Consider the following 26,731-nt stretch of genomic DNA (forward strand, 5'->3'; position numbering starts at 1 on the left):
TAATAAGGATACCAGAACTACTATAGGAGACGAAGTGAAGCAAGGAATAGAAAACATGTTGGAAGAGATAATGACAGAAAACTTCCCTGATATTGGCAGAAAATAACTATGCAAGTGCAAGAACCACATAGAGTCCCAAACAAGATGAACCCAAAAAGACCAACACCAATCCACATCATAATTAAACATCAATGCCAAAGTAAGAATCATAAAGGCTGTCAGAGAAAGACAGAAAGTTACCCACAAGGCATCTCCCATTAGAATATCAACTGATATCTCAACAGAAACACACCAGGCCAGAAGGGGATGGAATAAAATATACAAAATGATGTGAAACAAGGGACGGAATCCATACCCAGAAAGTCTATCATTCAAAATTGAAGATGGAATCTGGAGATTCACAGACAAAAAAAGGGCTAAGAGAGTTTATTAACACCAAGCCAGCGAAGCAAGAAATGCTAAAAGGACTGCTGTAAAAAGGAAGAAACAGAAAGGCAAGATGAAAGAAAAATATAAGAATAAAAATGATGACAATCAAGTACATTTCAATAATAACATTAAATGTAAATGGACTAAATGCTCCAATCAAAAGACATAAGGTAGGTGAATGCATAAGAAAACATGACCCACCTCAGAGCAAAGGATTCACACAGACTGATAGTGAAGGGATGGAAAATAAAAGTGTTTCAGGTAAATGGAAATGAGAGAAAAGCTGGGGTGGCAATGCTTATATCTGACAAAATAGAACTCAAAGTGAAGGCCATAACAAGAGATAAGGAAGGCCACTGCATAATACTAAAGGAGCCAATTCAACAAGAAGATAAAACTCTGGTAAACATATATGCACCCAATACAGGAGCACCCAAACACATAAAATACATACTTCTGGAAGGTATCAAGGGACAGATAGCAAGATAGCCACAGTCAGGGACTTTAATACCCCATTGACACCACTGGATAAATCCCCTAAACAAAAAACCTCCAAAGAAACAGCAATCCTAAATGACTCTCCAGTTCAGATGGACTTGACATCTTCAGGACATTTTATCCCAAAGCTACCAAATATACATACTTCTCCAGTGCACATGGGACATTTTCAAAGACAGACTACAGATTAGGACACAGGCAACGTCTCTTCAAATTCAAGAGCATAGAAATCATAATAAGCATCTTCTCAGGTCACAATGGCATAAAACTAGAAATCAACTGCAATAAAAACAATGAAAAAATCAAACACTTGGAGGCTAACTAGAATGCTATTAAACAATGGTTGGGTTACCAAAGAGATCAAAGAAGAAATAAAAAGCATCCTGGAAACAAATGACAATGTAAACACACAATCCAAAATCTATGGGACACAATGAGAGCAGTCCTGAGAGGGAAGTTCATAGCTCTACAGGCCTACCTCCCGAAACAAGAAAAAAATGGTAATGAAATATCTAACCTTGCAACTTAATCAATTAGAAAGAGAGCAACAAGAAATGCCCAAAGTACTCAGAAAGAAGTAGATAATAAAGATCAGAGCATAATCTCACTCAATCATGGATAATAAAGATCATTACAAACTTTTGAACAATAATAGATACAGAGGCAGAGCTGCCTCAAACTGATTGTCAAACTGCAGCGGGAAGGCCAGGGAGGTTTGGGGGGCAGGAGGGAGGGGAGTAGGAGATCAACCGAAGGACTTGTGTGCATCTATATAAGCATAACTAATGGACATGGGACACTGGGGGGTAAGGGAGGGCAGGGGTTTGTCAAGGGTGGGGGGGATAAAAAGGGCACTTAGGTAATACCCTTTGTCATACTTTTAGCAAAAATAAAAAAAAAAGATCAGAGCAGAAATGAACAACAAATAGACCAAAAAAATAATACAAAAGAACAATGAAACCAAGGGCCGGTTCTTTGAATGGATAAACAACAATGATGAACAGCTAGCCGGGCTCACCAAGAAACAAAGAGAGATGACCCAAATAAACAAAATCAAAAATGAAAGAGGTGAAGTAACAAATGACCCCACAGATATACAAAGGATTGTAAAAAATTACAACAAACGACTCTACTCCAACAAACTGGACAACCTCTGTAGCTGGACATCTGTAAACAAGGATCTGAAGTCCTGCCATGAAGAAGTGAATGTTCTATCAGGAGCACAGTGTGACTTGCGAGTCACGCTGGGTCAACATGGCACACAATCTTGAGTTCCAGAAACATTTACCTCCCTGAGAAAGGCTACGATTAAATAGTCGTGGGTGTAAAACAGAAAGGGAGGGCACAGCTGCAAGTTGTCCTCAATATGCTTTTGGAATAATATAGAACAAAACAAGATTTAATTAACTGCTGATGCACTGACCTTGTACCAAACCCCAATAAAAACGATGGTGAGAGTGCAAAGTTTGATACATGCCTGAGCGAGATGTAGCCCTCTGTCCGGCATCAATCATCCTGTGTGCTCGTCTTACCTCTGTGTCTTTGGTTCATTAAACATCCCTCAATAATCTGGACAAAATAGACACATTCCTAGAAAAATACAAGCTTCCAAAACTCAATCAGGAAAAAGCAAAAAAATCTGAACAAGCTGAAAACTACTGATAACATTGAAACAGTAATCAAAAAGCTTCCAGAAAGCAAAAGCCCTGGATCAGATGGCTTCAAAGGGGAGTTTTACCAAACATTCAAAGAAGAAGTAAAACCAATTTTTCTCACACTCTTTCAAAAAGTTCAAGAGAAAGGCACACTTCCAAGCTATTTTTATGAAGCCAGCATTACCCTAATCCGAAAACCAGAAAAAGACACCACAAAGAAAGAGACTTATAAGCCAATATTCCAGTTGAACAGTGATGCTGCAATCCTCAACTAAATTCTAGCAAACGGGATCCAGCATTACATTAGAAAGATCATACACCATGACCAAGTGGGATTTATCCCAGGGAGGCAAGGCTGGTACAATATCCGCAAATCAATAAGCATGATACATCACATGTACAAATTGAGAGAGAAAAACCACACAATCCTATCAATAGGTGCAGAAAAGGCATCTGACCAAGTGCAACAGCTTTTTCTGACAAAAACACTCAGCAAAGTGGGAATAGAAGGATCATCCCTCCCCATATAAAAGCCTTATATGAAAAACCTACAGCCGCCATCATACTCAATGGGCAAAAACTAAAACCATTTCCCTCAAGAACAGCAACAAGACAGGGATGCTCGCTTTCACCAGTTCTGTTCAAAATGGTACTGGAAGTGCTAGCCACAGTGATCACACAAGAAAAAGAAAGAAATGGCTCCCAAATTAAAAAAATAAGAAGTAAACTGTCATTAGTTGCAGATGACATGTTAGTGTACATAGAAAAATTCAAAAAATCCGTAAACTTAATAAATGAATTTGGCAGTGTACCAGACTAAAAAATCAATGCCAAGAAATCGATGGCTTTTTATACACCAACTAGAGGCCCGGCGCACAAAAAGTTGTGCACTCGGGGGGGAAGGGAGGGTCCCTCAGCCCGGCCTGTGCCCTCTCGCAGTCTGGGACCCCTCGGGAGATAACGACCTGCTGGCTTAGGCCTGCTCCTGGGTGGCAGAGGGCAGGCCAAATCCCTAGGTGCAGCCCCTGGTCAGGCTCAGAGCAGGGCTGATTGGGGAGTTGGGGCGCCGCCCCCTGTCATGCACAGAGCAGGGCGGATTGGGAGGTTGCGATGCCACCCTCAGTCACACTCAGGGTAGGGCTGATTGGGGGGTTGGGGCACTGCCCCCTATCACACACAAGGCAGGGTCGATGGGGAGCCTGACGTGCCACCCCCTGTGACGCACAGAGCAGGGCCAATCCAGGGGGTTGGGGAACTGTCCCCCGCCCCGTCACGCACAGAGCAGGGCCCATCAGGTCGTTGGGGAGCTCCCCCGTCACGCACAGAGTAGGGCCGATAGGGGAGTTAGGGCACCACCCCCTGTCACACACAGAGCAGGGTGGATCAGGGGGTTGGGGCGCCACCACTGTCACACTGAGGGCAGGGCTGATGGGGAGGTTATGGCTCTACCCGTCACAGACAGAAGAGGGCCCGTGGAGGAGGGGGGGTTGGGGCGCCACCCCTGTCACACACAGAGCAGGGCCGATCAGGGGGTTGGGATGCCACACCCTGTCACACACAGAGCCGCAGGGCGATCAGGGGGTTTGGGCGCTGCACCCTGTCATGCTGATCTGGTGCCAGGAGACCTCTCGGCTCTGCTGATCCCGGTGCTGGGAGGCATATTACCCTTTTACTATATAGGATAGAGGCCTGGGGGCCGGCTGGTTTGCCCTGAAGGGTGTCCTGGATCAGGGTGGGGGTCCCCACTGGGGTGCCTGGCCAGCCTGGATGAGGGGATGATGGCTGTTTGCAGCTGGTCACACACCCTTCAGGGTGGGGGTCCCCACTGGCATGCCTGGCCAGTCTGGGTGAGGGGCTGAGGGCTGCTTTCAGGCTGGCAGTTTTGACTGAAGCTCCCAATAACTCCTTTTTTTCTTTTTTCTTTTTTTTTCTTCTGGGCCAGCTTTAGCTCTGGCTCTAGCTCTGAGGCTCCTGCTGCTGGTTTGTTTGTCATTCTATAATTGAAACAATGTATAACTTCAGCTCTGAGATCCCAGCCGGCTATAATTTTTCCAAAGTTTCAAACTGCCAGCTCAGAGGCCTGCAAGGCAGGCGGGGAACGTTGGAGTCTGCAGTCACTAGAGCAAGCAAGCCTCATGTTCGCTTCCAGCTGCCAGGCTGACAGCCGCCATCTTGGCTGACAGTTAATTTGCATAAGGATATGCTGATTAGCCAAAGGGAAGGGTAGCGGTCGTACGCCAATTACCATTTTTCTCTTTTATTAGTGTAGATAGTGAACTTACAGAAAGAGAGTTTGACAAAAATCCCATTATCATACCACCAAAAAAATTAAGATACCTAGGAATAAACTTAGCTACCAAGGTAAAAGACCTCTAGCCAAAAAACTGCAAGACTTTGAAAAAGAGATAGAGGAAGACAAAAACAGATGAAAGAACATGCCATGTTAATGGCTTGGTAGAATCAACATCATTAACATGGCTATACGAACCAAACCGAACCACACATTCAATATACTCCGCATTAAAATACCAACAGCATATTTCACAGACCTAGACGGAACTTTCCAAAAATCCATCTGTAATTAAAAAAAATAAGACTCTGAGCCCGAACAGGTTGGGCTCAGTGGATAGAGCGTCGGCCTCCAGACTAAAAGGTGCCAGGTTCGATTCCCATCAAGGGCATGTACCTTGGTATGGGGCACATTCCAAGAAGGGGGTGTGCAGGAGGCAGCTGACCATGTATCTCTCTCATCGATGTTTCGAACTCTCTATCCCTCTCTTTACTCTTTGTAAAAAAATCAATAAAATATATTTAAAAGACAAACAAACCCCAAATAGCTGCAACGGTCCTGAGAAAGAAGAACAAAGTAGGAGGGATCTCAATACCACATATCAAGCTGTATTACAAAGCCACTGTTCTCAAAACTGGCTGACACTGGCACAAGAAAGGACATATAGGCCAATGGAATAGCATATCGAACCCAGAAATTAACCCAAACCATTAAGCTCAATTAATATTGACAAAGGATGCAAAAACATACAAAGGAGACGAAACAGTCTCTTCAATAAATGGTGCTGGGAAATTTGGTCAGACACATGCAGAAAATGAAACTAGGCCACCAATTTACACTTGCACAAAAAATAAACTCAAAATGGATAAAGGATTTAAACATAAGACTGGAAACTATAAAAATATTAGAGGAAGCCACAGGCAGCAGAGTCTCAGATATATGCTGAAGCAGTATGTTCACTGACACAGCTCCTGGGGCAATAGAAAATAAAGTTAAACAAATAGGACAACATCAAAATAAAAAGCTTATTCATAGGAAAAAAGAAACCATCAACAAGACAACAACAAAGCCCACTGCATGGGAGAACATATTTGCCAATGTTCCCTCTGATAAGGGTTTCAACTCCAACATTTATAGGGAATTCATACAACTTAACAAAAGGGAGATAAACAATCCAATCATAAAATTGGACAATGGAACGAAATAGATACTTTTCCAGAGAGGACAAAAGGAAGGCCAAGAGACATATGAAAACATGCTCAGAGTCCCTAATCATCTCAGAGATGCAAATCAAAAGGACAATGAGGTACCACCTCACAGCTGTCAGAATGGCTATCATCAACAGATCAACAAACGCCACCTGCTGGCAAGGATGGGGAGAAAAAGGAACCCTCCTTCCCTGCTGGTGGGAATGCAGACTGGTGCAGCCACTACTGAGAACAGTATGCAGTTTCCTCAAAAAAACTAAAAACGGAACCCCCATTTGACCCAGTGGTCCCACTTGTAGGAATATATCCCACGAACCTGGAATTACCAATCAGAAAGGATACATGCACCTCTATGTTCACTGCAGCACAATTTACAATAGCTAAGACCTGGAAACAGCCTCAGTACTGTCAGCAGATGAGTGGATTAAAAACGGTGGTACCTCTACACACTGGAATGGTATGCTGCCGCCAAAAAGGAAGGAGCACAGACCATTTGCAACAGCATGGATGGAGCTGGAGAGTATTATGCTAAGCGAAGCCAGTCAGTCAGAGAAAGATAAATATCACATGACCTCACTCATTTGTGGAATATAATGAACAACATAAACAGATGAACCAAACCGATCTCCTGTATCAGACCATCAACCCTCAGAGGGAAGGCAGGGGAGGTGGGGCTGAGGGGGAGAGATCAACCAAAGGACTTGCATGCATGCATATAAGCCTAGCCAATGGACGCAGACACCAGGGGGTGAGCGTGACGGCATGCCTGCGGGGCGGGGGTGGGGGTGGGGGTGGGGGTGGACGGGCAGTGGGGATAAGAACACACATGTAATACCTCCACCAACCATAAAAAAGAAAGAAAAGAAACCCAGGAACGTATCATCAGGTGAGAATTCACACACTCACACTCAGGCACACTCAGGCGCACTCACACTCACACCAGGAGAGGGGGCTCTGCCCCTCTCAGTGGGAATCACCTCTTATCTCCCAGCCTGCCCACCACTTTCTCACCAGCTGAACCAGAGGACATGATGAGTGACGGGCCTTCTGCTCTGCGAAAAGCGACCTCTCCCTCCTGGACCCTGCCCACCGTCCAGCAGCCACTGTTCTGCCCCGTCTCTGTCCCCCACGCCCTGAGCAGGGCTGGGCTGGCCTGAGAGCCCACAGACTTGAGGGGCCAGATCCCGGGGGAGTTGGCGCCGGGGGCTGTGGGGGCCCCCTTTGTCAAGGGCAAACTCGGCCAGCTGAGGTCACACAAGAAAGGCCGACGCCGGAGTTCCATGAATTGTTGCGTGTAAGTCCCCTCGGCGAGCTCCCGCTTTGGCGCAGCAGGCGGCCGGCCTCAGCCCAATGAGCCAGGTTTGGACATCAGGCCTTCACTCCAACCAGGTGGGAACTCATTTTCACATGGAAGATGCCGGCGGGGGAGGGGCTGCAGGTTACCAGTGACTACAGCAAGTTCGCCCCCGGAAACAGCAAGTTCGCCCCCCGAGACAGCAAGAACCCAGAGTGTGCACTTACCCTTTCCACAGGCCGCCATCCTCACCACGTGGGCTCCCGCTCAGCAGGGAGGCTGGCTGGAAGGAAGAGGTGGGGGGCGCCGCCTGGCAAGCTTCCTAGGGCTGCGCCCGGGTTCCTTTGGGGGCGACATCTCGCGAGATCCCGAGGTAAGGAGCATCCCAGGATCAGGGAGAGGGCGGGGGGGTGGGGGGTTGTTTTAACAGGCCCAGAGAAGGTGGGGACAGGGGCGCCAGTGCCACACCCACCAGGCTGCAAGGGGTGGCAGAGGGTGGGTGGCTGCCAGGGGGAGCCTGTGCTTGCAGGCACGAGGGTGGGGCTGGTCGCGGATGTGGAGGGAGAGACAGGAGGCCCCGACCCCCAGCTAACCTCCCACTCGCCACCCCTGGTCTGTTTTTCTGGGGACCCTTTTCCCTCTGTGGTTGTGGCTGCCACTAACCTACCTCATCCCTGAGCCAGGCTTGGCGCCCCACTCGCACCCCACCGCAGCCCCCTGTCTAGAAAAGAGCTCCCTGCCTGCCCTGGGCTAGTCCATTGTCCCCACTGTGTGGATGGGGACCTTTTAGTAACCCCCGGGGCAGAGGAGAGCTGGCCACATGCAATTACATTGTCTCTCTGCAGAGGTGCCCTCCTCAGTCTGCCCCTGGTGTTTGGGTCACCACAGCTCTTGGACAAGCCCCGAATGAATGCAGCCTTTGCTCTGCTCACCTCCCCTAAGCCTTCAGGTGATTGCAGCCTTCCTGCCTTCCTTCCCCCCTCATGAAGGGGTTCTCCTCTCACCAACAAATCCCTTTGGCAACGTCACAACTGGGCCGGAAAACAGAGAGAGTGGGCAGGAGCCTCCTGAGGAGGAGCAGGCCCACAAAGCTGAGGACAGGTGGGGAGGCACCAGCCACAGCCTGGTGCACAGGCTCTGGCAGAGCTGCCCCTTCGCTGAACCTTACCCCAGGGCTCTCCTCTCAGGTGGCGCCTCCAGGGGCCACAGGGGGCCTGGCATGCTCAGTCTGACAGGTTTTGCTGCCTGCTTGTCCACAGTCTCTTTAGGAGACAAAAGTCAGGCTTGTGAGGAGAGAGGGAGAGGGGAAGAGCAAAGCTGAGGCCCAGCCCTGTCATCCAAGCTGGCCTGAGGCATCTCCTTGGGCTCTTTGGAAATCAGCTTCTGATAGTGGGGAAGGACTTGTAATAAGAACAGAGCCTCAGTTGTTTAATCATTACTACACACTGTAAATACGAGGCCCTGGGACACTGGAGGATGCAACCGGCTGTACTAACATCATAGGCTGCCTCCATGGCCCATTACTCAGAAAAGAATTGCATTTTGGGAAGAGACCCGGGACAGGACACGCTTTGATTTGGCAGCTGTGCCCTCACCCTGACCCCCTCCTGGGGTCTTTCTCAGAAAGGCTGACCATTCTAATTTCATCCCAGGAAGGGGCTGAGCTGTTCCTAAAGTCATAGAAGATTAGCCACCTTGTGGTCAGCCTTTGAGCTCCTGAGGGCCAGACAGCAGGCCCTCCCCTCCCCTTTCCCTGTTACACTTGCACCTGGCAGCTACCGGTGTTATGGGTTGGCTCAGAGAGATAGACCACCGACTCAGAATTTAAATTTAAAAGCCTTTTATTAAGCTGGCCAGCTGACCACAGCACCTATCTTCCCCTCTGGGAGATTCGGAGCATGTGGCCCCGACCAAGTGTGCAGCAAGATCTTTTATTGCCAACTACACAGTGTTAGAAAAAAAGAAAAAAACAAGTACAAAGCAGTTCATTAGCCATTCCTGGTACTGTCAGGGTAAAAAGTTTACATAAAATTTATGAGCAGGGTCATACCTGGCTGGGTTCAATCATAATACATTGCTTTTTTAGGGAGATAATTAGCAATTTTTCTCTCCCATGGTCCCTGCCCTTGACACAATGGGTAACTTTTTCCAGGCTTCAGTCCCTCCCCCCAACACATTAAGTAAGTTTCTCATGTTTCATTTCCTTCCCCAGCACACAGGTAGCTGTCTTCTCCCCCAAGGGGCTGAGAGATGAATTTCCAGGGTGAGCAATGCTCTCCCCATACTGACACCATCATTGGAAGAAACACTCATTGTGTGGTTCAACCCTGTCTCTGCTTAACTTAGCTCAAGTAGTGACAGGCAGCCTCAGGCACATTGTGCTGCCTTTCTCTTCCTCACTCAGACTTGGGGAATATTCAGACTCTTCAAACAATGAGAATTTTTCAGAGAGGGATAGTGGCCAGAGGACACTGTGTCCCTGTCATGCAAGTGACCCTGCATCTCTTTACCATAGGCCATGAGGAGGTGGTGGGGGCGGAGCGTAACAGCAGGGTGGTAAGGCTGGCTTCTTGTGTGTCCCTACCCTGCCATTCCTCCAGACGTTCCCCATGCCTATGAACTAGCAGAGTTTAAGGTTTCCAGCTACATAGATGGAGGAATGAGGACAAATGAGGCCACTGCACTCAGCCCCAGTGGATCTGGGATTGTCACCTAGAGCAGAGCACATAAAAAACAGAAAGAGCACAACTCCATTATTTCACCTGGGAACTAGAGATTCAGCCTAGCCCTCCCACCTCTCTCCTCCATGCATTTGGCAATTATTTGTCCTGGGGTGGCTGCTAATGCCATGCTCAGAGCTACACACATTCTCTCCTCACAGAGTTTAGGATGAAAATAGAAAACACACACACTCCCAAACACACACACCCCAAAACCCAACAAGACCATTGTCTACAAATGGCTCTTTGTAACTAATTCTGTCAAGAAAACAAAGGGGCTGGTATGGAAACTTACAGAGGCAGGTAGACTCCTGCCTGAGGGTTGTACAAGGAGGGGCCATCGGGGGCTTGGAAGGATCCTGTTCAGGGCCTGAGGACAGACTGCACAATTTCTGAGAGAGTAAAGTGCTTGGCCAATTTGAGAATGCAAGAGACACTAGGGCACAGGGGAGGGTGATAAGAGTGACAGAGAGGGCAAGGATACATCCCTGGAAGGTGAAATTCAAAGGGAATCTATTTGAAGTTTGTCCACCCTTATGTCCATGATGATCCGGTTGCTTGTCAACATTGCAGAGGTTGATGCACTAAAAAGATAGGGTCTGTTATATTAAAGGCAAAATGCAGGCCACCCAACTGATTATATAATGCAACCCTATTCTTGTAATATTAAATGTGAATATAACATTCATTTATTCCATTGCTTCACCTATTGCCTCACTTTGTTCGCCATGTTCCTAGGCAACATAAGCCTGCATCAGGAAGAGGGACTAAAAGTTCCCAGGCCCCACCCTCCTGGGAAACCTGCAACTCATAGATATGAACCTCTTAAAGGAGTCCACATGTCCACTAAGAATGTTAATGCTAATTATTGTAAAATATCTTCCCGCATTTTTTACAAGGTTCTCTATCACAATTGCCTCTCCTGGACTAGTGATGAAGAGCTATTTTTGTTGTAGAAACATTAAAAGTGTCAGTCAACCAGCACTGCATTATAATGATCACCCTTGTGACTTAAAAGCCCCTCAGTGATGGAAGAGAGGGAAGCTGGGTGAAGCTTTTGAAGGAGTTGCTGTGTGTGTGTGTGTGTGTGTGTGTGTGTGTGTGTGTGTGCGCCCACACACTCCAGCACAGCTGAGAGAGGCTGAGCCTGGGCTGTCCTGTGAGGGGATGAGATAGAGATGAGGTGAAAGGGGTACATACATTTGTCTACAATCACCTACAGTAAGCCTAAGGGGGAAAGGACCTGCATTCTCAAACTGAGCATGCTTGACGTGGATAAAACATACCGCCCTTACTGACTAAGGAAAACTTAGCCTTTTGATGTTGTAGCCAGACTCATGCCAGGACATTTTGAACTTTAATGCTGTCAGTTGTTGTTTTCAGGTGAAGACACTAAGGAGAGGAAGAATAAACAGGGGTCCAAACAAGGGAGGGCAAATCAAGAAGGAATTCAGGGCTGACTTGTGCTTCAATGACACCCACTGTACAACAGGCTCCTGATTTCCTCATGGGCACCTGCAATGGCCTCTGGACGCCCAGTTCATTGCAGGATTCGCGGATGTGAAAGGTCTTGGAGAGAACTCAGGGTGGCCAGAGTGCATTCGCCACAGTGTGTGTCCCGATTTGTGTGAAGCACATCTTTTGAAAATTCTTTTGGCGTAGCTCTCCAGGAGCCCAGAGGGAAAGGCAGGAACCTTCAGCCCTGGGCGGCATCCCTTCTCCGAGATTCAGGCCTCCCAGAGACTGGACTTGAAGAGGATAGAGCCCTCCCCATGTGAGTTACTGTTGGGGGAGAGGTTGGGTGTGTGGAGAGGAACACTCAGCTGAATGCCAGCTGCACACTGACAGGCGGGGCTCTCACAGCTCCAGGGCCTCGGCCCACCATCAAAGCAACTTCTTGGGAAGGGGATATAGGTCACGTCCTTCCTGGACATGGTGTCCACTGGTTGCTCGCCTGGTTGCTAAGTCTCAAGCTTGGAACAAAAGGACTCAGAATCCTCAGAGCTCAGGAACAATTTGCATGGAGATCCCTCCTCACCTGCGAACCTGGTTGGGAGGGGATGAGTCAGTGGTGAGTGTCCTTTCAAGTGTCAGAGTGTCAGTGGCAGAGCCCTGAGCGGTTTCCCCCATGGCCTAGGCTCTACTCCTCAGGACACAGGTCACCTTTCCCAAGGACAGTTCATGTGGGTGCCTGGACTGACGCCTCTCCCTCCCCTCCAGGTTCACCTGCATCATCCCCCTCTGCATTTCCCCGTCTTCTCCAGGTCCTGAGCCCAGCCAACCAGGACCCAGCCTTTGCCATGTCCAGCTGTGGGCTCAGGAGGTGTTCTAGGTGGGCTGAATTGCCACCAATTCCAACACTGGTCACAGCAGCCACTGGAATTTATAACCCTGCCTCCTGAGACCAACAATGTCTGGGAACTACTTTCACACTCCTGATTGATGATGTCACAGGGGAGGAAGGGTATCTAGCTTATAGATATCTGCTGAAGCCTTCTTGTTTACCATGTTTCACTCCAATCAGGAAAAGGCAACAACCTTCTGAAGAAGGTCTCTTTCTCTCTCTGAATCTGTTGGGCAGGAGCGGGTTGGGGTTGCCCAAAGGTTCTCTCTGACTCTTTGGCTTCGAAAGAAAAAGCCAAAAATCAATATCCCAAAAAGCAGACTTAGGGTGGCATAATCTTGGTTTCCTTTATTTCTTAACTATTGGCTAAGAGGGTTCATACTGGTGTCAGTCAGCTAGATAACCCATGTCTCAGGGTTTCTTAACTTTCCTGACACGTGTGTTCTGTTCTTCCTCAACTTCCTGCAAATAGCCCATTCTCACTTCTGAAAAATAATTTTCAGCCTTTCCCCTTTGTTCAAACAATAGAGTACATAGTCCAATCGGCCTGGCTCAGTGGTTGAACATGGACCTATGAGCCAGGAGTCAGGATTCATTTTCCTGTCGGGACACATGGTAGGTTTCAGGCTGGATCCGCAGGGTGGTGCCCGTGGGGGGCAGAGGATCAATGATTCTCTCTCATCATTGATGTTGCTACCTCTCTCTCCCATGCCTTCCTCTCTAAAATCAATAAAAAACTTGTTTTAAAAACTGTAAAAATGTCATATACCCAATGTTGCCTCAGTGTGTTTGTAATTTTTATGGCTATATCAATTTTTTGTGAAACCTCCTTGTATATGAACTAAACCCTGATGTTCTCCTGTTAATCTCTGTCTGTTAATTTGACTATTCACCCAGCCTATTAGAGCCAAGCAGCCACAAAAATATTAATGAGGTATTTTACCTTCATGTTTTGCACAAAGTCTACTTAGTTTGATGTTTCTCACAGGCCATCTCCCTAAGGACTGAGTACTAAATTGTATCTTTTAAAATCAGGAATGGTGGGTCTGTATTTGCATTTCCTAACATATAAAAAAAAAGATTCATTCACACACCCACGGTGTTCTAAACATTAATCAAAGTGTATGTTACATTGATATTTAGATTAAAATAAAAACTCAGCTCCTCACGTGCACTGAATATATTTAAAGGGCTTAATCATCACATGAGGCTCGTGGCTACTGTACTAGACATGGAGGCCCTGACAATCAGCTTTGTGCAGCACAGCAGGTACTACAAGGCTGGGGACCTTGTTTCCAGGGGTGGGGAGGGGCTGCTGTTGGTGGGACTGGTCCCAGGGGAGATGCTTCAAGCACTTGTCGAGGGGAAACACTGCAAGGGTAGATGCGGCAAGTCTGTTTGCCCTTGTGGCAGCTGCAGCCACAATTTGGGACACTGCAGGGAACCTTTGTTTGGTCCCCAGTGTCCCCAACCTCAGTCCAGGGCTCAGTAAGGTTTGTGCTGAGCAGAGGTCTCTGGGCTCTGCCACACCTCCAAGTGGGATGTGGGTGTAGAGTGTGGGGTGAGGCTCTGGGGACCCTAAACTGCTCCTAATTGAGATTCCAATTGCACCTATAGATGAGAGAGTGACTTATGCATACGTATCATGAATGTTTGTTTAGACTGTTGTGGAAACTTGGAACAAATCTTGGCTCACACTTATGGGTCCTGTGGTCTCAGCCCTTCTCCCATGAGGAACTCTGCTCAGGGGCCCTGTCTCCATGGGAGCCCTCCCGGATTTATTTTTAAACATGTATACCAGGCACACCCTCTTTGCCAGATCCCAAGGAGGCAGGACACTCTTGAAGGTCCCACCTTTAGGGGTCTGAGTGAGAAGGGACATTGAAGATAGTCCAGGTTCAAAGAAGGCCTCTGAATGAGTAGGCATGAACACCTTCCCACACACACCCCCAACACAGGACAGCCTGCTGAGACCAATAACCCCAGGGGTAGGCTGCCCTGTCCCGCTCTGGGCTCAGGAGGCACTCTGAGAGCCTCTAGCATGGCTGGGCTCCTGTGCTCCTCACCATCCTTGATCACTGCACAGGTGCAACACCATAGTTTGGTTTTGGGGTGACCAGTTATTTTATTGAGGCTCACCTGGAGCCATGGACTTACCAATCTGTCTGTGCCTTTGTTTTCATTTTCAAATTATGGACTCTGCCTGTCCTGACTCAACCTCCCTCAGCATTCAGGCCTCTGGGGCAGAAGCTCTGGAAGAGGCAGTGACACTTGGCAGGGGAGGATTGCGGGGCTTTTTAACGAGGTGGCCCAGCATCAGTAAGGCCTGGGCACTGCCTCTCACCTGAGTAATGAGCCCCCAATGAAGTCAATGGACATGAGGAACCTACTCTAGTTTGGTGGTCCCTTGAAAAACAAGCATACCACAAGAGACAGCACGTATCCAACTTTGCTTCCCCTGCCATCTAGACATAAAGGTCCTTTACTGGGGCTTTGCTTCTGCCAGCCCATGGCTGAAACCATGGTGACTGAGGAAATCCCTGAAGAACTGGTGGCCTGAAGGAACACAGAGGAGAACAGATGAGAACTTCCTTTGGGCTCTCTGTCTTTTTTGACACAACAATCAATCACTATGTCATGAGGACTGAGCTGGGGGACAGTTGGAGGGACAAACTGTGCTCTGTACAGATTTGACTTCCCCAAGACCCAACCCACTGCCCTTGTACCAAGCTTGGCACTGTGTCCTTTCCATCTTGATGAAATCTTTCCCAATTGGCTCCTTTGCCCCACCCATCAAAAGACAGCGTGGGGCTTGGTCTGGTGAGCAACTTACTCCTAACTGCATTCACCTAACACACCTAGACGAAAGCATGAAGAAATTAATCCACACACAGGTGTCATGAATGTGGACTCTATGAGGAACTTCTCAACAGGCTTGGGCTTGTGGTTCTGGAGCCTTGTGTACCTGGCTCTTCTCCCTTCAGTATTTTCCCAAACCCGGAGTGTAGCCATCAGTCCACATTTGAGGAACCTCTTGCCCCTCCTGGAGCAGAGCCTCACAGGGACCAGGGGGAGCCTCTCCTCTCTCAGGTGGAGTCACACCCTGATCACCTGTCCTTCAATTCTGTAATGCCAGGTAGGGGCTGGGCCCGGTGCTGCCTTAGACATCAAGGAAGGAAAGGGCAGAAAGTTGAGAGGTGCCAAGGGATGTCACCCAGGCTCCACAGGGAAAGCCTCTTCCTGCTCGTGATGGGGGGGAAGGAATTCCTTAAACAAAGAAGCACGTGGGAACCAGTGTGGGAATTCATCAGTGACATCCTAAAGTGTCTTTGATTGTAAGGAAAATGTCCGCTTTGGTTTATGGTAAGGCATATTTCAATGGGAAGCACTAGTGAGGGCTGCAGAAGCTAGACTGTGAGCAAGGTGATACTGATGGATAGTTCTGGATCTTTCCCTTGCTTTGTGTGCAGTCCTAAGCAGTGGGAACAGCCACTCAGGTTTCCATTAATATTAAAAGTATTTCAAGAATAAAACAGCCAGATCAATTTAAAGGAAGTTAAAAAGTAGGTTTGGGGTAGGTCCTATGTCTGGAACACCTCCATGTGCTAATGTGCAACACATCCTGAGAACAGCCTCTCAGAGCCTTTCGTGTGTGTGTGTGTGTGTGTGTGTGTGTGTGTTTCTGTGTGTGTGTGTGTGTGTATGTGTGTGTGTGTGTATCACTGTGCAGGACTGGAAGGCTGGTTCCAGAGCCTGAATAAAGAGCCCCCAATGAAATCCAGCTGGTAATCCCCAAGACCTGGAAATGTTCCCTAATAAGGCATAAGGGAGTTTTCAGATCGGATGAAAGCTTTCAGATGGGGACTGGGATTGTTAATTGCATGCCTTGGTTTCAGAGCCCACAGGATGGGACAGGAGGCCAAATAAACATGATTTCTGGGTGTGTCTCTGAGCTAGTTCCCAGAGAAGATTAGCATTTGAAGTGGTGGACCCTAAAAGGATATTTCCCTCCCTATGTGCACAGCATCAATGCACTGAGAGCCTGACTAGAACAAAAGGAGGAACTCACCCCTATATTCATGAATCACCGTAGGGCTGGGGCATCACATCTCATCTCACAGGCCTCACAGTGGATCTTATACAATGAGCTCCTCTGGTTCTCAGGTCCTCAGTCTCAAGCCAAATTAGACAACAGCTTTCCTGGGCCCACCAGCTTATAGACCCTGGGGTTTCTCAGTCTTTGTAATCACACCAACCAGGTCCTTATAATCTCCAGCTGCTCTAGAGAACCCTAACACAAAGGTAATGGATTACCAGTTATGTGCAGGCACAGTTGCTGAAAGAAGCAGAGCAGGAGATGGGACCACAGGACAGAGATTGAGGTCATGTAGGTACAACCATGGAATGCTGTCGACCTAGCAAGTGGAGGAGCCAGGAAACAGACTCTCCCTGGAATCTCCACAAGAAACCAGCCCATCTCTCACCTTGACTTCTGCTATTCTAAGCTCCTGGGACATCTATATCCCACAGAGCCTTTTCTTCTTTGTGCAATATCTTTTGTCCTCACAATTTTAGAAGTCAGTCTATCTTCACCTGGCACCATGTTTCTCATCCAACCTTGTTATTTGGTTAGTTTTAGTTAATGTATCCTCAGCCTTGAGCCAAGAGCTGCCTCACAAGCAACACCATTGTCCCCAGTCATGGGGCATACTAATCAGCCCTGAGATGAGCATCTTGGCCACCTGTTGTGGCAGGCAACACATTTCTTACTAGGGGAAGTTGACGGACAAAGGGCAATGGGCTCACCGGGAAATAGGAGGGGTCAGGGGACCTGGTACTGAGCTAGAGGGGAAAGAACATGGGAAGGAAGTAATCCGGGAATCCCTGTCAGCTGCCTTCCCTGAGGAATGCACAGTCTTGGGCCCCCAGGGGGATGTATAGTATAGGAACCTAGGGGCACCAGAGCCTGGATGTGGGGAAGGTACTTGTTGGGCTTTATGCTTCCTTGGATGAAGTTTGAATTGCTGCCTCCCTGCAAGCCCATGAGGTCCCCAAACTGTTGTTCATGATACATCATCTCTTAACAGACCTAGTACACTCAAGGGCTCAGCTTCAGAATGAAACCACTGCAAAGACAGAGAAAGGAGCCAGGCAGAGGAGCCATCCTCACTAAGGGGAATAAGAAGGAGTGGAGGTCAATATGCAGTTCCACGCTCTGCCATTGATTCCCAGGAAATGGAGTGCCTGAACCTTCCTCATTCAAGCTGTCTTTACATTTGCCTACACCACACAGAGGGGAAGTCCTGGGATTTCTCAACCAGGAGACACCAGGACTCTCCCTAAGGAAAAGGTAGATATTCCCTGGTTGAATCCATTTCTGCATGCTGTCCTGGGCTCAGTCTGACCTTACTTAGAGTGTATTAAAAAGTTTGGCTGTTTTAAAAGCATTTACAAATTGAATTTAGAGAGAGTGAAGAAGGGAGAGAGAGAAACATGGAGTTCTTGTTCTGCTTACTTAAGCACTCACTGGCTGATACGTGTATTAGCACTGGCCGGGCATCAAACATGCAACCTTGCCATACCAGGATGATGCTGTAACCCTCTAGGCCCCCCAGCCAGGGCAAGACCTTAATTCTTGGTAAAGCTCTTCTTTCCAGGGTTGCAGGTATATCTAGACTCCAGGTCAGGTTGGAGTGGAATGGGGTGAAGCATGTGAAGGAAGCAGATTTGCATGGAGGCCCCTCCCTCCTCTGAGGCAGGGGAGAAAATAAGAGAAGTGTGGGGAGCCAGGCTCAGGCTTGGGGTGTCAGAAGGCAGCATTCTTGGTGTAGCTCCACCATGACCTGGCCTCTGCTCCTGCTCAACCTCCTCACTCAGGGCCCAGGTGAGGCCTCTATGGAAGGGACTCTGGGTTCACCTTGCCCTGATTCTTTGCCTCCTCTTCAGGCTCACCAGGTCCCCAGCACTTCACCCACCAGTGTGTGTGTTTGCTGTTTTCAGTTTCCTGGGCTCAGTCTGTCCCGACTCAGCATCACTCAGTGTCCATGGCTCTCAGACAGTCAGTCTCCTCCACATGTGCCAGACTCAGAGATGATTTTAGTGGCTCTGATCATGTCTCCTGGTATAAAGAATGACCAGGCATGGCCCTAAACTGCTGGTTTATAAAATCCGAAATGGCCATCAGTGATCCCTTATTTACTCTCTTGCTAAAAATGTGGAAAAACAGCTACGCGGACAAGGCCAGGGCTGCCATTGGAGAATAGCACTTATTATTACTGTTGTTCATCACATGAGCCGTGGAACTATCCAGAGGGGTGCAAGTCTGTGGGAAAGTGAGACCAACACCTGCCCTGGGCTCACAGGCTCCCCCCTTGCTCTGAAGATGCTTCCCCACCCTGAGCAGGGGCTCATGCAACATGGCCCTGAGAAAAATTCATCCTCTCTCTGTTCCTCCCTCCTCTCCCAAAGCATTGAGAGCGCAGCTTGTTTTCTTCAGATAGAGTCCTCTCTCACATGAAATCCCAAAGGAAACTGTCTGTTACTGGCTGGTTATCTTTGCTTGTGTTTTGTACATCCAGGCTCCTACTCATTCCAAACCTTTCATTGTAACAGCCACCAGGAGGCCCCTCCTGTGTTTGTTGGGTAGATTTCCCACAATCCTCTGGAAAATCCTCACTTTGAATCCCTTGGCCTAGCATACCTGTGCAGACCACCTGGATTCAGTTCTCCACAAATGAAGTGGGAATGAGAATAAAGGAAAAATTTTATTTCCTTCTCTTTCTTTCTCCCCTCCTTCCTATTTGATTTTCATTATTTTTATGCTCCCAATACTTCTCAGAACAAAGAAAGGTTTGAGGAGGGGAATTGAGTGAAAGTTTCTGTGACCTCTCAGAATCACCACTCCACTCAGGTACCTGAAGGATGCTTCTAGAAGCAGCCCATGGCTGGTTGGTTCTTGCTGAATCGGTGGGAGGTGGCCCCATTTTCAGGGATCCACAAAGATTTCCTACAACACATTTGCAGTGATAATCCCAGTTAAAGTGCATCAAAGAGTACAAGTACACATAACTATCTGGCCAAGACGCCATGGACTGTTGAAGGGAGCTTGGCCAAGGTGCCACAAGCCCTGGTGTGTGACCTCATGATCCACATGCCTTAAGCCCTCTCCGAATTACAGCCCTGCAGATGTCAGCTCTTAGAAATGACATGGATGATCACCCTACCTGGAAGTTAAGTCTTTGCTATAATTTTCTCCATTAAAGTCACTTGGTGACATTTTTCCAAGTACTGCTTTGTTTACCATCATGCTTTAATGGTCCAAGCTGGAACAGTGACCCACGTGGACCCTCTCCAGTTGTGTCACAGCACAGTAGGAAAGGCTCCCTGCTATTGGAGACAGCGGATAAGGTCTTGAGTCACAGCCCCACATCTGAGTAAAGCTGTGCGAAGCTGAGCCTGCCTGAAGGGTGTGTGTGTGTGTGTGTGTGTGTGTGTGTGTGTGTGTGTTTGGCAATGTCCCTATGCTGGACACTAGTAGGAACAAGAGAGTAATGGCTCGGCTGACCCTCCACCATGGCATCTGAGATTGATTGTGCTCCCTTATTGTAACAGCAAGGCCTGTAGGTTGCATGTTATTTCAATGTGCATAGGACTGTGGGAGCCTTCATTGCCTTTCTAGTGTTTCTCCTAAAGGTGTATCACCATTTCCTTTTGAGAAGGTAGTCACTATTTCATAAGAGGGACTATTACAAGGAGAACCAGGACAAGCTGTTGGGTGATCAGGTTCTCTCTGATGAGACCTTGCTGGAGTAAGAAGCACACTGCTCCCTGGGTATTTGGAGTCTCAGATGGTAGACATGATCCCTGCATTTCTCAAATAATACCATTGGACACCTGTTTAATTATTATCAGATGTGGAAGAAGGGTCATTTTTGATGGAAGGGATTAGAAGTGTTTTAGGTGTCACTATGGCCAATGTATCCAGCACTGTTCTCCCATGAGATTCAGTCCGAGTCTCAGTAGCACAGGGCAATGACCTTTCATGTGTCACAGAACCTCCATCTCAGGTGCCTCTGTCTTTATCATGTACCATTTCCAGATGTTTTATCTTTCTTCCTAATTGGCACTCTGAAAGGAAATTATTGTATTTCTTTGACCTGAAAGTATGGGTTTGGGAATATATATTAGTGTGTTTTAGTGTATTTGTTTAGGTCTATTTGTAATTAACTATGGTTGCAAGTGGTCCTTTTGCCTACTCTGGTGGCAGTCTTGCTTAGCATGTCTATGTCACGTGTTATCATGTGGGCACACGGGTAGAGGATTTTGTTAAATGAGAGTGGTTACTCCTGCAGCACTGGCTCTGGGTCCCTGTGGTCCTGACAGAACAAGGTGCAATGACCGAGGACAAAGTGGAACTCCATGAAGGTCAGGGGTCTGCTTCCTGCAGGAAGGATGAGGATAACTGGAATGTGCCCAGGGCTTCCCACGCTTTTCCTAGGAGATGAGGGGTCAGTCTACCTGGTCCACAGGTCCAGCTGGAGGATTTCTGAAGAGGTCAGGGATTAGTACCATCTCACTGTTATTTCACACCAAAGACATTACTGTGGAAGCTGACTGAATGGAAGACATACATGTGTAGGCACCCACACTGAAACCGTGGTATCACACAGAAACTTGTCACTGCCTAACACATCCCATTTATCCCACTCCACTCCACCACAGATGTCTGTCCTCCCTTGGCCAGGGTGTCACCACCCTTTGCTCTTCAGAATGCCTGAGCTGTGGTATGAACAATGGTACACTTTGTGCCACAGCTTTGTGGGAGCAGTTTGACCATAGAACTTCCAGTCATCACCTGAGGACAGTGCCATGTCAATCTGGCAAGGACCACTCAGTTATGACTTGTCTGTTCTCCAAATCCAACTCTTTCCAGAAGAATATGCCAAGCCAATCATCTCTGTGCATGAGGCAGATTTTGCCCCCAGAAGTCACATGGCTCAGAGGTAAGGATTCTTAGTGGATCATGTAGGGGGCACAGCGAAGAACATTGTGTGTCCCAACTGACATCCTGCCACACTCTTAGGAGAAGACCTGCGGGAGGGCTCCTTGCTGAGTCACCTCCCAGAATCTCAAACTCAGGATCCCACTTCCGGTTTTCCTCTCAGGGGCAATCAATCCTACTGAGTTTTCTCTCCATCATAGGTATTGTGACCTTCAAAATTGTGGAAATTCATTCTGTCTTCCTTTGATCCCGTTTTTGTCAGCCATTTCTCCTCCTGCAATTGATTTTACTCAATGTCTAATGTCTCCCCAAGCAAGGCAATGAACTACCTCAGGAGCATTAACCCTCTGCCAAAACTACTCAGAAAGAAGCAAAATGGTCCTAAGGGGAGGGTCTGGTCCACCTCCTGTGGCAGGTGACAGCCCATGCGAAAGGAGGTCGGATACATAGGTAACCTGGCTCAGATGCATGTAGGAGTTATTGAGGGGCTCGGTACTGAGCTCAATCGAACTTGAAAGAGTAAGAGAAGCAGACAGAGCAGAGTCTGCCACCTCCCTCTCAGCTGCCTTCTCTGATGCTCAGGTTGAATCATCTGAGGCTGCCAGGGTGCACCGCTGTCCAAATATGGGGAGGAAGCTTGCTGTGGTTTACCCCTGACCTGTATGAAGTCCTCATTGGTGTTTACCAGGATATTCTCTTGAGTCTGTGTCTGCCAGAGAGGGGTATGCCCTGTGTGTGCTGCGTCCCACCATTTCAACTTCCCAATATTTCTACTTCTGGAAGTGGCAAAAAAGGGCCCTGAGTCTCAGACACTGTGCAGATTGGGACAAGGGGGACATGTGGACTCTTTGCAACTGAGAGTGTCAAGGAAAAGGCTGAGAAAGAATGAAAGAGTCCAGATTTGCCCTTGGTTCTTGTGTAACTGAGCGATTGGATGTTTTGCCAGACAACCTCCATCACTGTCCTCACCTTCCTCCCAATGTCACATGAGGGAAGTCCTCAATTCTTCAGTCAAGAACCACGTTGATGCCCATAGGAGGTAGGACAGGGGCATCCAATGTTTTTTTATGGACATCCCATTTTGTTTTTCATTATGGCTGCACCAGTCTGCTTTCCCATCATCAGTGTGCTAGGGTGCCCTTTCCTCCACAAGCTTGCCAGCACTTGTCATTAGTTGATGGTACCCATTCTGACAGGAGTGAGGTGATTCCTCATTGTCCTTTTAATTTCCTCAATGTCCTTTTGGTTTCTGGTATGTTGAAGGTGCTGTGTACATGTTGACCCTCACACTCTACCTTCATATTTAGGGTTTTGTAGTAGCTAATGATTAGATTTGGCTCATAATTTTTGTTGAGTTCAAAGGTCCATTTATTTGACTTATGAAGAATAATTGATGGCCATTCCCTTTTTTGCTACTTTCTAAGCACAACACAATGTAGTTTGTGTAGACATTATTCCTCAATTTCTTCTTTCAACAGATATTTACACGTGTTCCTTCTGAGTGCCGAGAAATTGTTCTGAATAAGATAAAACCCCTATTTTATTGAGCAATGAGTGTTGAGGTAAAGATAACAGATATTCTAGGAAAAGAATGCAAGTACTATTATGCACAGGAATATTGAGAAGGAAAATAAGCGTGGTAATTTAGGCGGAATTAGTTGGGGCACTAGAAAACGCTTTTATTCATAAAAAGTCAAGGGAACCAAGGGGTATTAGCTAAATCTTAAATGTTGGGAATGAGGCAGAGGTGCATAGATCTCTAGGAAATATTTTAGACCCAGAATATGTGAATGGTTCTTATGGCTGTCACTCTGTGTCAGGGCCCCTGTGTGGCAGAAATCTTATTAGGATTTGTTTACAAAAGTAATACCAAATTTCCTTATTAAAGTTGTTTATGCAGATCAGTTACTATCCCATGAGTTATGTTTACACAGCCAATTTGACTTTGGGACATCAGGGAATTCAAGCACTTACGATACTGAAAATACTATATTTTAAAATGTTGTAGTCATGGACCCATTTAAGTAAAAATAGCTGAGTGATGTAAACATAGTATAGATTAGGTAAGGATTCTATTTCATAATAGAAAGGATGAAATCATTTAAAACTGTAAGCAAAGACATGCAATTCAAACTGCGAATTTTTACTTTTAACATTTTAACCGGAGATATAATAAAAATAATACAGACTATAAGTAAAATAACCAGTCACTCTGAACAGATGACTCAATACTTTATTTCCAAACTAGTACACACTTGTAGACCACCTGGGCACACTTTAAAATAAATAAAAGCTGACAACACAAAAATGAAGTAAGAGAAAGCAATGCATGTAATCTCTCATCATATAATCAACATATATGGCCCACAATTTTTCCTCCACCTTTGTGGTTTCCTGAGACCCCACCCCATCTAATTGGCAGCTCCAGAAAAGCTGTTTGCAGCAGATTTTCCATATGTATGGCCTGGCCTGGCTCAGGCTTCAGACTTCTCTAACACCTAACAGAAAAGCAGCAGCTGGCATCAGAAAAAAATGTTAAAAACAACCCAAGATCCAGCACTAGCAGCAGTCTGCATTGCTTCATGCTGGGTCTCTCCTGGGCATTTCTAAGCCCAATACAAATAGCAGCCATCTCCAGACTGCCCCCAGGTCCTGCCGGATGTCCCTAAGCAGTGGCTGACTTTGCCCCTCCTGGGAGGCCCCAGAGACAGTGCACCTTCTGGACAGCTTCAAAACCTACCAGGTTACAGCTCTACACACCCACAAGCGACACACTCCAGGGCCAGACTCAGTGAGCTTGAAAGCCCCACTGAAGCAAGCCCTGCTCTATAGGAGGGTCTCATGCACAGCACCTCTCCTACTGTGGTTCAGCTGGTCCTCACAGCAAATTGGCTTGCAGGTCAGTTCCACCCAGGGATTCCAACAGCAATCAAGGCTCAACTACAGCAAGACTGAACAAACAGCCCACACAGGTACACCTGGAGCTCCCAGCTCAGGTGACTGGGCAGGCTGAGCCACCAGGCCCTATAGAACAGCAATGACACAAGGACACTCTACCTAGTCAGGAGACACAGAAAATCTACCTAGTACATAGAAACAAACCAGGGGAGCACCCAAGATGCAGAGACAAAGGAATGATATGCCAGCAAGCCAACTACTGCATACAGAGTTCAAGACAATGGTTATAAGTTTGCTCATAGATCTTAATGAGCTCTTCAAGGATGTATTGAAACAATAGTCTTAGTGAGAACACCAAAGACATTAAAGAACCAGAAAGAAGCTGGAAAGGTGTTGCTGTCTTTGTGTTGTAGGTAGCAGGGAACTGTAATAGTATTGGGCAAAGACCTCACAAGAGGCTGTGGAAGCAGCATCTCCTGCATTTGAGCCTGCTTGGAAAGAGGCAGGGCTACAGAAGAAGAGACACCAGGCCTTAGAAGGCCTTGGGATGTTGTTCCCTTCTTTCAGGGTGTTTTTGGGACGAGGAGGGGAGAATGACAGACTTCTGATGAGAAGTCTTACAATCTGGCCAGAAAATAGGGAACTTGTACACTACAGGAGTGCAGGGGCCTGACATGAGCTCTCAACTCCCTTGGCTTGGGTGCTCACTCACATAGACATGCCATGGTCAGTCAGAAGACAGCTGACCTCTTCAAGATGGAGGCACTGCTCAACAGAAGCCATGGCCCTGTCCTGTGAGTGTGAATGTTTACATATGTGTGTGGGGGGGAGGGCGGCGGTTCCCTCAGACCAGCCTACACCCTCTCCAATCCGGGACCACTGGCTCCTAATTGCTCACCTGCCTGCCTGTCTGGTCACCCCTAACTCCCCCCCACACCCTGTCAGCCTGTTCGACACTCACTGCCTCTGCGTGCTGGCCTAATCACTCCTAAATGCCCCACCTGCTGGCCTGGTCACCACCAACTGCCCCTCCGCTAACCTAGTCGCCCTTCACTGCACCCAATGGCCTAATCATCCCCAAAACCCCCTGCCAGCCTGGTTGCCCCAACTGCACCCCGCCTTGCCACACTGGTCACTTCTAACTGTCCTGCTGCTGGACTGGTCACCTCTTATTGCCCCTACCCCAGCTGGCCTGGTCGCCCCCAACTGCTCCTCTGCTGTGCTGGTTGGCCCCTACTGTCCCCCTTGTCTGCCTGGCTGCCCCACACCCTGCCTCCCACCAGCATATTCTCCCACACAACTTGCTGTTCACTTATTTGGTTGTCCCTCACTAACCCCCTACCAGTCTGGTCATAGGCAGCCATCTGGAGATGATGTGAAGATTAATTTCCATATTAGCTCTTCATTATATAGGAGCATGACATTGTGATCTGAGAGGGTGCTTGATATGACTTCCACCTTGTTAAATTTGAAGAGAGTTTGCTTGTGTCTCAAGTGGTCTATATTTGAAAAGGTCCTATGTACACTTAAGTAGAATGTATATTCTGTATCTTTGGGGTGAAATGTTCTGAAGATGTCGATTAATTCTGTCTGATCTAGTGAGGTGCGTAGTATTGATGTCTCTTTCCTGATTCGTTTTTTTTTGCCTAGAGGATTTATCCAGTGTTGTCAATGAGGTATTAAGGTCCCCTACTATGATTTTATTGCTGTCGATCTCTCCCTTGATATATTCCAGTTGTTTTTTTCTGTTTTTAGTATTTCACGCTTCTGCAATGGATGCATATATGTTTACCAGAGTTTTATTCCCTTGTAATCTTGACCCCATTAGTAATATGATATGGTCTTCTTTTCTCCTTTGATGGCCTCCACTTTGAGGTTTATTTTTTCTGATATAAGTTTTGTTCGCCCAGGTTATCTTTTCATTTCCCTGTTCCTAAAAACATTTTTTCCAGCTGTCCACTTTCAGTCTGTATGAGTCCCTTGTACTGAGGTGGGTCTCTTGTAGACAGCATATATATGGGTCACGTTTTCTTCTCATTTCAGGCACTGAATGTCTTTTGAATGGAGCATTTAGTCCATTTATATTTAAGATAATTAGTGATAGGTACTTGTTTTAGCCATTTTTGTTCTTTCTCCTTATGGTCTTTCTTACCCTTCTATTTCTTCATTTTATGACAGACCCTTTAACATTTCTTGCGTTACGCTCGTCTTAGTAATAAACTCCCTCAGCCTTTTTGTTTGTTCATTTGCTTTGTCTGTGAAGCTCCTGAAATCTCCTCCAATGTTAAATGAGAGCCTGGCTGGATAGAGAAATCTTGGAGTCAGCTCCCTCCTTTGAACCAATTTGTACACTTCTTCCCGTTCACTTGTAGCTCCATGTGTTTATGTTGAGAA

This window comes from Myotis yumanensis, unplaced genomic scaffold, assembly GCF_028538775.1.
Source record: "Myotis yumanensis isolate MYYU_CA2020_CCGP unplaced genomic scaffold, mMyoYum1.0.hap1 SCAF_24, whole genome shotgun sequence".
Classification (NCBI taxonomy): domain Eukaryota; kingdom Metazoa; phylum Chordata; class Mammalia; order Chiroptera; family Vespertilionidae; genus Myotis; species Myotis yumanensis.